General features: G+C 42.4%; 2 pseudogenes; both read right to left on the bottom strand.

Moving 5' to 3' along the window:
- Window positions 1–276: 276 nt before the first annotated feature.
- LOC116763774 lies at window positions 277–871 on the bottom strand (annotated as a pseudogene).
- A 2,303-nt stretch (window positions 872–3,174) lies between these two features.
- LOC116763772 lies at window positions 3,175–3,780 on the bottom strand (annotated as a pseudogene).
- Window positions 3,781–13,169: the final 9,389 nt, after the last annotated feature.

Consider the following 13,169-nt stretch of genomic DNA (forward strand, 5'->3'; position numbering starts at 1 on the left):
ACATACCTCAGAGCAGCTAAGCCCACGCACCGCAACAACTGAGCCTGCGCTCTAGACCCTGCGAGCCACAACTACTGAGCCTGCGAGCCTAGAGCCTGTGCTCCGCAACAGGAGAAGCCACCGCAATGAGAAGCCCGCGCACCGCAACGAAGAGTAGCCCCCGCTAGCCGCAACTAGAGAAAGCCCACAAGCAGCGATGAAGACCCAATGCAGCCAAAAATAAATTAAAAAAAAAAAAAAAAAAAAAAAAAAGCTGCCTAGTGGATGCAGAGACGGACTTCAGGCAGAAGCCCTGACACCAGAGGGGCTCCTCAAAGGCTGCTGGGCTCCGGAGGCCCCTAGTCATGCTGGAGGGTGAGCCTTTCGAAGAGAGACTCGCCCAGCCCAGCCTGGGGACCAGCCAGCCTGCGGAGATCGGGCAGGTGGTCACCCGTCTTCTTGATGAGTTTCACCTGCTCATCCAGGAAGTGGCTCTCCAGGAAGTCACAGAGGTGGGGGTCTGCATGTGCAGAACCCAGGGCATGCAGATCCAAAAGTGCCTGGGTCTGGTTCTTTTCCAGAGAATGGTGGCTTCCATAGTGTCCTGGGTTTTAGCCCCCTCATCTTGGTGAGTATTCTACAAGTCCTGGAAGAGGGCGCGACCATCGCACTGGTTTTGCATTTTTAAGAGATGCTGTGCACCCTCGCACTCCTCCTCTGCCAGTTCGTGGAAACAGTGGCCCACGCCCTCCAGAGCCACATCGTCGCCATGGAAATAGAAGCCCAGGGAGAGGTAGGTGCGGGGGTCCCACAGATGTATGTTGACCGGGCCGTTGCTGATGGCCTCCACCTTGGTAGAACAGTTCTTTTTTTTTTTTTTTTTAGGGTATAGTTGTTTTACAATGTTGTGTTAGTTTCTACTGTACAGTGAAGTGGAGTTCCCTGTGCTCTACAGCACATCGGTAGAACAATTCTGAAGAATCTGGGAGCTCATGGTTGATCGGTAATAAGGAGCTAAGCTCAGAAAATGGTGTTGGCTCGTCCCGGAGGCCAATAATAGCTGAGTGGCTGATTCCAAAGGCTGCGACTGGAAAGTAAAGGTTGGAGGCTGGTGGGAGGCTGGAGCAAGGAGCGTCCCTGGGTCTGTTCCATCCAAACACTGTCAAAGCAAGACACAGATCTGCGGGACAGCGGAGCACACTGCCCGGATCTCATTCTTTTTTTAAAAATTTATTTTATTTATTTTTATTTTTGGCTGCTTTGGGTCTTCGTTGCGGTGCGCGGGCTTCTCATTGTAGTGACTTCTCCTATCGTGGAGCACGGCGCGCGGGCTTCAGTAGTTGTGACGCACGGGCCCAGCTGCTCTGCGGCACGTGGGATCCTCCTGGACCAGGGCTCGAACCCGTGTCCCCTGCACTGGCAGGAGGATTCTTAACCACTGCGCCACCAGGGAAGCCCTGGATCTCATTCTTGACTCTCCCTTCCTGCACACCTCCTCCAAGCAATCATCCAGTTCCTTCAGCTCAGCTTTACAAAGGTCTACTGAATCTCTTCTCTCCACCTCCCCTCCACTCTCCTGGTCTAAGCCACCTTCTCCTCGAATCTGAATCTCAGTGGCCTGTTAACTAGTATCCCTCTGCCTTGGCCATCCATCCGTTCCATTCTGCACACAAGACCCAGAGTGACCATCTAAACCTCACTTCTGACCACATCACTTACTTGCTTGACACCTTCGTAGGTTTCCACTACAGGTATCAGTCATACTCCTCAAAAGAGTTTGCAAAACCCTGCCTGCTCAGTCCCGACCCCCTTCTCCAGCCTTGGTTCATTCTCCCTCAACAGCGCTGGACCAGTAGCACGGTCCTTTCTTTATCAGCCATTTTCTGAGTTAAATTATAATTTTCTTTCATTCAACAGTGATTGATAGGGTATCTATTATATGCCAGACCTCGTGCTAGTAAAAGAGCACAAAGACAGACAATGAAGATGGAAGGATTTTAATATCTAAAAATAATAGAAAAAAAACTAGTTTTAGATAGATCCTGTAGATGTTAGGTTTTGTAACCACAGCTGTATAGGATCTTACCACTCTCCGGCAAAGACCATGGAGAGTCATAACAAGCATCTGAAAAGTTGAGTTGTTCTACCAAGAGCAGATCAATAGCTCTATTTAATGTATTATTAATTTACTGTGACTAAATACAAGAGGTAGGCTGTGAAAGTAGAAATGTTTATTGAGGTAGTAGTGCCTTTCCCTGTAATTAAGAGAAGAGGTGAATTATCTTAAAGATGTGTTTTAAGTGTTACTTTAATTTTCAGACTTTTCTAACTTAATCCATATATGAAGTCAATATTATTTCCAAAATTAGATTTAATAAAAAGTTTATTAAAAAAATTTTAACATCTTTATTGGAGTATAATTGCTCTACAATGGTGTGTTAGTTTCTGCTTTATAACAAAGTGAATCAGCTATACATATACATATATCCCCATATCTCTTCCCTCTTGTGTCTCCCTCCCACCCTCCCCATCCCACCCCTCTAGGTGGTCACAAAGCACCGAGCTGATCTCCCTGTACAATGCAGCTGCTTCCCACTAGCTATCTATTTTACATTTGGTAGTGTATATATGTCCATGCCACTCTCTCACTTTGTCCCAGCTTACCCTTCCCCCTCCCAGTGTCCTCAAGTCCATTCTCTACGTCTGCGTCTTTATTCCTGTCCTGCCCCTAGGTTCTTCAGAACCATTTTTTAAAAGTTTATTTTACTGTTACTCCTCTTTTCCATCTGTTTGTACCAGGAACTCTGAGTGCTGTCCAAGGTAGATGTTTATATTCTCTTACTAAATTGATATGAAGAAGATGTGAAGAGAATCTGATGGTAAGAAATAGGGCTAATGCAGAGCTTTTTAAGAAGTCATTTAGAATTTTGAAAGGTTGGATGATTTTTTTTAGTGAGGTGTTTTTTGTTTTGTTTTGTTTTTTTTCTGGCTTCACCATGTGGCATGTGGAACTTCCCTGACCCGGGATTGAACCTGTGCCCCCTGCAGTGAAAGTGTGGAGTCCTAACCACTGGACCACCAGGGAAGTCCGGATGATATATATATATATTTTTTGGGGGGGGGTAACCAAATTACTTTATTTGAAGGAAAAGTACTAAGGAAAGGACTTGGTGACCAGGGAAGTCACCCCTGTGGCTACGGGAAGCCAGCATAAGGCTTAGCTCTCATTATCACTATTTCCCAGGGTGTGCTTGTCAAAGAGATACTGTGCCATGCCAGATTCGGGTGCCCCCATCGTGTGCAAGTTGGTTACGTGGTCACCCAATTCTTTAATGGATTTCACCTGCTCATTCAGATAATGAGTCTCAATGAAGTCACACAAATGGCGGTCATTTTTCTCCGTGGCCAGTTGGTGCAGTTCCAGTAGTGACTGATTCACACTTTTCCAAGTGTATCGCACATCCCATTGCATTCAGCCCATTCTCCCAGTCATCACGGTCTGGTTTCTTGATATCCTGAAGGAAGATTTGGCCACCCCGTTGGTTCTGCAGCTTCATCAGTTTCTCAGCATGTTCCCTCTCCTCACGAGATTGGTGAAGAAAGTATTTGGCAAAGTTCTTCAAAGCCACATCATCGCGGTCAAAAGAGTATGACATGGACAGGTAGACGTAGGAGGCGTAGAGCTCCAGGTTGATCTGGCGGCTGATGGCGGCCTCCGAGCCCTGGTGGTAGTTCTGGCGCACCTGCGAGGGGGACTCTGTCGTCATGGCGGGCGGCTGAGGTGAAACGGTGGCGGTGGCTGCGCGGTTGTAACGGCGGCGGGGACCTTGGGGCGGTCAGAGGGCGCTGTGAGGTGGTGGCGAGGGCTGGCTCTGAGCGGCAGGCCGGAGCTGGGGAAGAGCGCCGGGTTCCATCCAAGCACTGTTGAAGCAAGAAACCGCGGCGACTCTCTGCGAGGACTGTCCAGATGATAGAGATATATATATATATATATATTTTTTTTTTTTTAATTTGTTTATTTATTTATGGCTGCATTTGGTCTTCATTGCTGCATGCGGGCTTCCTCTAGTTGTGGCGAGCGGGGGCTACTCTTCGTTGTGGTGCGCGGGCTTCTCGTTGCAGTGGTTTCTCTTGTGGTGTGCAGGCTCTAGGCACGCGGGTTTCAGTAGTTGTGGCATGCAGGCTCAGCAGTTGTGGCTTGCGAGCTCTAGAACACAGGCTTAGTAGTTGTGGTGTGTGGGCTTAGTTGCTCTGCGGCATATGGGATCTTCCCGGACCAGGGCTCGAACCCGTGTCCCCTGCATTGGCAGGCGGATTCTCAACCACTGCGCCACCAGGGAAGCCCCGGATGATATTTTTAAAGGTGTCAAATTTGGCCTGGTAGGTCCTCCAGAAGATCTACCTTTATCAAAAATTCAAGTTCAGTTCAGGCAGGGATTATGTTTCAGTTGTACCATCAGTATCTTTGCAGTTTTTTATAATTGTCAGGGTAAAGTGAAAATATAGGCTTTAATGGTCCCTGTTATCCTTTAAAAAATACTTCAGATTGTATCATGTTATTCCAAGGAACAATTCAATTTCATGAAAACAAATAAATTTAGGGAATTCCCTGGCGGTCCAGTGGTTGGGACTCCAAGTTCTCACTACAGAGGGCCCAGGTTTGATCCCTGGTCTGGGAGCTAAGATCCCACAAACCATGTGGGATGGCCAAAATAAATAAATAAATTTAAATTATATTATATATAAAATAAGTAAAATGATTAAAATTAAGTGAACAAATAAAACAAGTAAATAAAAAAGAAAATCTGAAACAAGATCTTTAATCCAGTAAATACCAGTCAATAGTCTTTCTTTATAGAATGTTACATTTTTTTGCTTCAATAAATGATTTACACTTAAAGCTGAGATGGAGTCTGGTCCTCGGTATTCAATATTGAAAAGGCAAACAATCTTAAAAAGCAGAATGGGGGGCGGTGGGATGAATTTGGGAGATTGGGATTGACATACATACACTATTTTTTTTCTCTCAAAAATTTCAATTTATTTTTATATAACACTTATGGAAAAATAGACAAGAATATTCACTTTTTATGGTCAGTGTTTTGTTTTGTTTTGTCTTGTTTTAAATTCGGGTATAGTTGTTTTACAATGTTGTGTTAGTTTCTACTGTATAACGAAGTAGAGTTCCCTGTGCTATACAGCAGGTTCTTATTAGTTATCTATTTTATACATATTAGTGTACATATGGGGATTGACATATATACACTACTGATACTATGTATAAAATAGATAACTAATGAGAACCTACTGTATAGCACAGGGAACTCTACTCAATACTCTGTGGTGACCTAAATGGGAAGGAAATCTTAAAAAGAGGGGGTAATGTATATGTATTGCTGATTCACTTTGCTGTACAGCAGAAACTAATACAACATTATAAAGGAAATATACTCCAATAAAAATTAAAAAAAAAAAAACAAACAGAATGACCATGTGAACTCATACCCAAAGCAATGTTTGAATGGATGCTTAAAACTGCCCTGGGACAGAACTGCAGGAGTCAACCCTTTACGAAGTCCATTTTTAACTTTTTGTTGTGAGCAACAATAAACACAATTCACAATGTAAACTATTATACCCTCATGCTTACAAATATTACTTAAAAAAAATCTCATGAAGTACTATTCTTTCTACATGCAATGCATTCTAGTATTTTTCTCTTTCATTTCCTTTATAAAAAAATATCTCACAATCCACTAATGGGTCATGACCTGCAATTTGTAAGCACTGCTAGAGGGAACCCACTGGCCAGATCAGAGATATCTGAGGATTTTCTTTCCAACCTAAAAGATTTTCCTTCTCTCTGTGTTAATTTTAAGATCTTACCAAACAGGGAACTTCTGAGAAAGTTCTTGAATTTTTCTTTCATTTGATCAGGGCTTTCTGCTGTGTTGACCAGAGCAGTTTCACTTTTCACTGCCGTCCCTTGGATGTTTTTGTATGTTGGGTTGTCGTCCGGGGGCTGCAGTCTCTAGAGGATCATCTTTTACTATAAACTCTATCCTTGACTATAATAAATAATTAACTTGGAGTTTAGTGATTCATGAGTTCATATTTAACTTCTAAGGGGTCCTTTTTTGATTCAGATGACATCGGTCTTATCCAGCATCAAGAATCCATGAGTTTTGCCCTTTTGTGCTCTTTGGACACTCCCAAGAACCAGGTGGACAAGGCCCTTTCCCATGAAAGGGGGCTGATCTAGCTCCCTCCACTCAGGATGGGGGTGGGGGGAAGGGGGACATTAACTAGTGTCCAGCTGCCTCAGGCCTTGACCTCCCTGCTTTATTAATCTGTACTAATAAGCTGCTGGGGCAAGGGGGATCTTTCTAGTCCCCCAGAACTGAGAGTCAGAATACTAAGGCCCTTTCCCTGAATGGCCAAGTACAGTAGAGCAGTTAAGACCTAGGCTCTCCCATGCTACCCCTCTCCATCACTGCGAAGAATTCCATTCCTATAAGCTATTTCTGTTTGCTTCCGGTTTCCATGATTGCCTAAGTGCTGTTGTCTGCTGCCAATTCTCTGCCTCTGGCCTATGGATAGCTCACCCCTGCAGTGTTCCACCTTCACGAGCTAGATAGTAACCAGGAACTAACTCCAGACTCTCCCAGACCCCTATAAGGCGGTCTTGGTAACAGGCTTTCACTGCCCCTACGTGGGAAGCAAACAGTAAAGGCGCTGACAGGGAGAGACCAGGCCTGGATGTCTTTCCATATTGGTGGAAGAGGAAGGAGATCAGGTTTATAATGTGCAAGAAATACTGCCACCAATTCACGTTATACTGTTTCATTTAATGCTCCAGGCCAGTGTTTCTCAAAGTTACTTGATCTTAAGCATCATCTAGGGTGCTTAAAGATGCAAATTGCCATCTCTACCCCAGTGTTCTGGAGTGGGAATCTCTGGGCAGAGGTCTGTCTGGGAATCTGTATTTTAAAACAAGCACCTAGGCAATTCTTACAATTTGGGAGACATTGGCCTGTAGTTGTTGGCAATGAATCTTTATTGTGGTTATAGTTATGTGGAGCTACACATGTGATATAATTGTATAGAACTACAAACACAAACACAAATCAGTACTTGTATAACTGGTGAAGTCTGAGTAAGTTCTATGCATTGTAGCAATGTCAATTTCCTGATTTTGACATTGTATTATATATATGTAAGATCTTAACACGGGGGAGGCTTCACAAAGGATGTTTGGGACCTCCCTGTATATTCTTTTGTTGTTTCCTGTGCATTTATAATAGTTCCAAAATTTAAAAAAATATTTAAGTCAAAAAAAAAAAAAGGTATAGGAAGAGAAATGGTGAAGCACTGGATTGGAATCACCTAGAAGAGCTTTTGTCACTCCTCCATAAACGTACACACACACGGACACATATGTACACACACACATATGTCTCAAGCATTGGTGTCCTTTTCCAACTTGATTTATTTCAAAGTCTACATTAGTTAATCTGCAATTTGAATGTAGAACTTTTATGGATGTAAATGAAACAATTTAAAACTTTATTTAAACCATCTATTCATTTAGATATTTAAATACTTGCATTTAATATCAAAAATTATACAAAATGGTATTAATTTAGAAAAGTTACTTTTTCTTCACTCAAATAATTTTAGTCAAATTCTTCACAGGGATCTGCTACAGCAGGGTCTCTTTCATCACTGGAACAACATTTTGAGTCATCTAACAGTTCCCTTCTAGTTATTTAAGATAGAACAGGTTTTGAATTGAGTAGGATGCTGTCAGTGGAGATTTTACCGCATCTCAGGAACCATTTGTTAAACATTGGGACAAGTGTTTTTTTTCCCTTGCATATTCACAATCTCCGCAAATAGGTCTTGTATTCCTTTTTCTAATACCTTTGTAAGAAGCTTACTAATTATGATCTCCAGTGCTTGTTCTCCGTGGTCGTAACCTCAGGAATAATTAATACATATGTTTTCACCGTTTCCCCCTGATTTTGCTAGCTGACCTTTATAAGATAGAAAACTGCCATCCCTTGAGGTCCTTTCAAGAGATGGTGTCTTCCTGAAGAGTACTTTGTTCAAAAAGGACAAAGTAAAGAAAAAAATATAAGGCAACTCTCTTTTCTGAAGAACAATATTTTGGGGAAAAATTTGCTTTCTATCCTGGCATGTATGGTGTATACTTCCATTCAAGAACATCTGCACCTAAAGCCCAGTTCAACTTCTGGGGAAGTCAGACTGGCCCAGCTATTTTTTCACAAGATGCTATAAGGCAGACGGAGTATGGCATACCTGCAATTTTTTGGTTATTTTGTGCTAAAAGAATACATTGTGGGGAAGTCCAGGAGTCCAGGACCACTTTTTAGAAGTGGATGATTTGGTTATTTTTCAAAATTTGCCTATAATTGTAACGTGAATTTTAATGGGAAGCAGGTAGGGTTGTTTGTTCTAAAGACGTTAATAATATTGTCTAAATGCTCTGTGGCTGCAGAATTACTCTGAGTCCCATAATTCCTGTGCACCCTGAGCATCCTGTGTGCTTTGCACATCTATGAACTATTATTTTTTGAAAGTTTGTGGATGCTATAGTGGTAAATAAAATACAAGTTTGTTTAAAAGTATTGAACTCATAGTATTTTTTGTCGTTTTGCAATTTCCCAATAAATAGAAACCAAAACATCTGTGAAGGTAGGGAGCAGAGTTCTAAGCTATTCTGGCTGGTTTGTAGCTGACCGAGTGACTACAAGGGGTCCAGAGAGTGACAAATCGGGGTGTCAGGATATGGGGACACAAGAAAAAAAGGCACAGACAGAGTGGCAGAGGGACAGTGCCTGAAGAGCTATTAGGAGAGGACTCGGTGCGAGAGAAGATGCAGCTGTGTAGGGCTCTCTGCTGACCCATCATGAAGTACCTTTCTTTCACCCGTGAACACCAGTTTTATCTTAGTTGCAGGTGTTTCCTTTAGAGCTAAGTTTAGCAAATGAAAGATCTCGTGTCAAACTCATTGGTTCCTCAGAACTAAGGAGTAAGGGATATAATATGAGTATTGTCATTTTTGTTGCTAATTTTAAAAGCACCTTTATTTTGAAAAAAAAAACAAAAACCAAAGAAATGCAATCCACGCAAATAAAGCAGAAGCACAGTACTAACCAGGTTTCCTTTTCCTCATCCCTACTACCGAGAGCTGTAATTTGGGAGATGTCAGATAATTCAAAGCTATGGTAGCAAATTAGGTTTCCAAGAAAAGACATCATTTTTAAGAAAGCCACAATAAAAATCATTTTAATAATGTTGCAAACAACTATTAAGTACTGTGTTTAGAAAATGCTTCTCTGCTTATTAATGGGGAAAATCTTTTAAAATGAGGTACGGGGTCATCTGGTGGAAGAAATCTACTGCACTAATATTGTAAGCACTCCACTGGTTTCAAGTATACTCACTTGATGTCTCTCCATAATATTTTCTTCTGGAATATAGTATTAGAAAATTGTTCAGATAGAATGAGCAGGGAAGACATTATCTCAACTATAGCAGAAACTGAGAAAGAAAAAATGAAGAGGCAGTTTCTCTCCTGGATCTCTCAGCTGGCCACCAGATGGTAGACAAAAGCAAAGCTATTAGACCTGCAATGCAGTAAGGCGAGGCATGAAAAAAACAAAGAACTCCTTCCTGGCGGACATTTTTGTTTAGGTAACCAGAGTTTAAACTTGTGCCCCTGATAATAACCAACATTTCCTAACATTAATACCAGCCAGCAAATTAGTACCATTTTTCTTATTAACCATTACAAAGGGGAAATCTTGGGGGGGAAAAGAAAACAGTAGGAAAAACTATGGCAGCATTATTTTTGTTTTTTTTTTAATGAAAAATCAAAACCTCATGAAATATTCTAAGTAATTAATAAAATGTTTACAATAAAGTCAATACATGGCTTTCCGAGGTCTTTTTTATTTTGAATTATACTCTAGGAAGACACTGATATAAAATTTATCAATTCAAACTGTTAAAAAAACAGAATTCAACTGAGTTAAAGATCTAATTGACTTTATTGAAGGATTCATGAACCAGGCAGCATCCCATCTAACAAATAAAAAGGAGTTCCAAGGAGTTGTACAAGATGGAAGGCTTTTATAGGCAGAAAGGGGAAAAGAGTGGGTTGTTTCAGTTTTAGATAACCTACCTACTGGGATGGCAGGGGGCTATGTGGAAGATTACCTCATTGGTGCTGACCAGAAAATTCGACTGACCAGTGCAGAATGCATTCCTGGAAGAGGTCGTAACTACAGTTAGATTGGGTATTGAATCTTGATTTGCTGTCATGTGGCTTAACACAAGTGACTCCATTTTGGGCCTGTCATTTCCTTTTTAACAACATAAGTCAGGAACTTCCCCGGTGGTCCAGTGGTTAAGATTCTGTGCTTCTACTGCAGGCAGCACGGGTTTGATCTCTGGTCAGGGAGCTAAGATCCCACGTCTTGTGGTGTGGCAAAACAAACAAACAAACAAAAAACAAGTCATTAATAGCTCTGTGGCTTCCAAAACAAGTAATCCAGTTAGCTTATGGCAGATATTTTTAGTATAAAAAAAGTATAAACAATAGAATTTCAACCCTAATAACATACCTATGCTTTCTAAACAAAGGCTAAAGGTAAATACACTGGAATGTTAGCCATGGCCATTTCTGAGCAGTAGAACTATAGGAGATTTGTATTTTGTTCATATTCTAAATATTAAACAACAATCATGTATTACTTTTGTGCTCAAGAAAAAAAACCATTAAAAAAAATAAAAACACTTTTAAATGTGGAAGAATAAATATTTTAAAGCAGGACCCTGTGGAGCCCTCCCAGGCACAAAAGCCTTCCTGTGTCTCCAGTTTCTCATTTGGAGGAAAGAGGCTTCAGCCCCCTAGACTTTCTGCGAATTCCAAAGGGCAGATTCAAACAGTTACTGATCAGGGAAGTGATGGAATGCAGAAACAAAGGGAAAGCACTCAAGAAACAATAGTACAGCAAGAAAGCAGGGTCCTAGTTCCTCCTCAAGGGATATAAGTAGAGTCCTTCTATAGGAACTAAGGCCCCCATCCAGGTGGCGGATGGTAACTTCAGGCTGAGCACAAGGTTCCTGGAGCACCACCCTGTCACCTCCCCACCAACCAATCAGAAGAAAGTCACACACCCTACAGCCCTCACCCCAAATGTTGCCTTTAAAAACTCCTCCCTGAAAACCATAAGGGAGTTTGGGTCTTTTGAGCACGAGCCGCCCATTCTCCTTGCTTGGCCCTGCCATAAACATTCCTCTGCTCCAAACTCCAATGTTTTGGCTTGTTTGGCCTCACTGTGCATCCAGCACACGAACTTGCGATCAGTAACAATAGTATCAGCTTCATAAGCCTCTCCATTGTGAGGCCTATTGCACGAATGCTGGCTTTTGCAGAGCTGTGGTACAGAGAGCGTGTCAAGCATTAGACAATTTGAAGATTCAACACAAAGAGTGAGTGAATGAAGCAGCACACTGGGGTTCCATTTTGGATGCACATATGTGCCAATCAGTTTACCAGTTTACTTTTCAGAAAACGTCACGGAATGTTTTAAAAGATACTATCTAGTTTTATTTTTGATATCCTCCACCTCCTACCCACACCTCCTCCAAATTTCACTCTTTACAAAGGGTTGCTGATACAATCAGATATCAAGAACTCAATTCACTTTACTTTTTTAAAATAAATAAATTTATTTATTTATTTGGCTGCGTTGGGTCTTCATCGCTGTGCGTGGGTCTTCTCTAGTTGCAGCGAGTGGGGGCTACTCTTTGTTGCGGTGCGTGGGCTGCTCATTGCGGTGGCTTCTCTTGTGGCGGTGCGTGGGCTTCTCATTGCCGTGGCTTCTCTTATTGCGGAGCACGGGCTCTAGGCACGCGGGCTCAGTAGTTGTGGCACGTGGGCTTCAGTAGTTGTGGCTCACAGGCTCTAGAGCGCAGGCTCAGTAGTTGTGGCTCACGGGCTTCATTGCTCTGTGGCATGTGGGATTTTCCTGGACCAGGGCTTGAATCCATGTCCCCTGCATTGACAGGTGGATTCTTAACCACTGTACCACCAGGGAAGCCCTCAATTCACCTTAGATTCTTAATTTTAACAATAGAAAATATAGGGAGGAAAATAATTTCCCTCTACCCTTATGAGTTCTTGGCTGAAACCCCTTGTAATACACAGATGAACAAAAGAAAAACAAGCCAAGTAACTCCCTGATTTGGCCCAAGTCACCACCTTAAATATTATCTTCAACTAAAGACAAAAGAAAGCTGTAGGGGGATTGGAGGGAGGCCAGTTATGGGAGGTCATAGGAAAAGCACTTAAACAAGGGTAAAGATTATTTTGCAGATTTGTCAGTGCCTTCTCCATTGAGACTCTCTTGTGATTTAGAGTCAACCTTCCTTCTTTTTAGAGAACGTAAATTTCGCCTAGAAAAGGGTAATTTCTACTCTGTTTTCAGAGATTCTCTTGAGCCTGCTCTTTCTCAAAAATAATCAGCTCAAAATAATCCTTATGCCAAAGAGGCATATTTTGAGGTGGCATATTCTGCTGCCTTTCAAAAAGAAAGTTTTCTACTTTTACATAAAAAATGAAACTTGCCCAACCTGATTAACTCTCTTCATCCCACCTAGACGTCTTTCCTTCCCTCTTCATCCTCCTCACCATCCCAATCTCCCCTCTTTTCCTAAGTCTTTGCTCCTCTTTTAAGTCTTCAAAAGCCCCAGTCCTGTCCTCTTTTTCTCAATCCCACTCTTTCCGCAATGAAGCCTGAAGTGTGTTCTTTAAGGATATACCTTTCATATTTGTATGCTTTCCCCGATTCAATTCCTTTTTTTTAATCTCCCCAAATGCTTAAGTGCCTTGCACCTAAACACATCTGTCTGAAAAAGAATCCTTATAAAACCCTACTCAATCCCTTATCACTGGATTTTATCTTCCCGATTTAACTGTTTCCACCCCAAAACAACTATTGAGCTAAAAACAAAGCACTTGGCAGGCGCCGGTGCACGCGCGCGCCGGGCCGGGGCGGCTCTGAACCCGGTGTCGAGGGCCCGGGCCCGGACCCAGCCCGCCGCGAGCAGGGCCGGGGCGCTTCCTGCCGCGCCGGTCCGCGAGCGCCTGGGGACGT

This window comes from Phocoena sinus, chromosome 12 (assembly GCF_008692025.1).
Source record: "Phocoena sinus isolate mPhoSin1 chromosome 12, mPhoSin1.pri, whole genome shotgun sequence".
In the NCBI taxonomy this organism is placed as follows: domain Eukaryota; kingdom Metazoa; phylum Chordata; class Mammalia; order Artiodactyla; family Phocoenidae; genus Phocoena; species Phocoena sinus.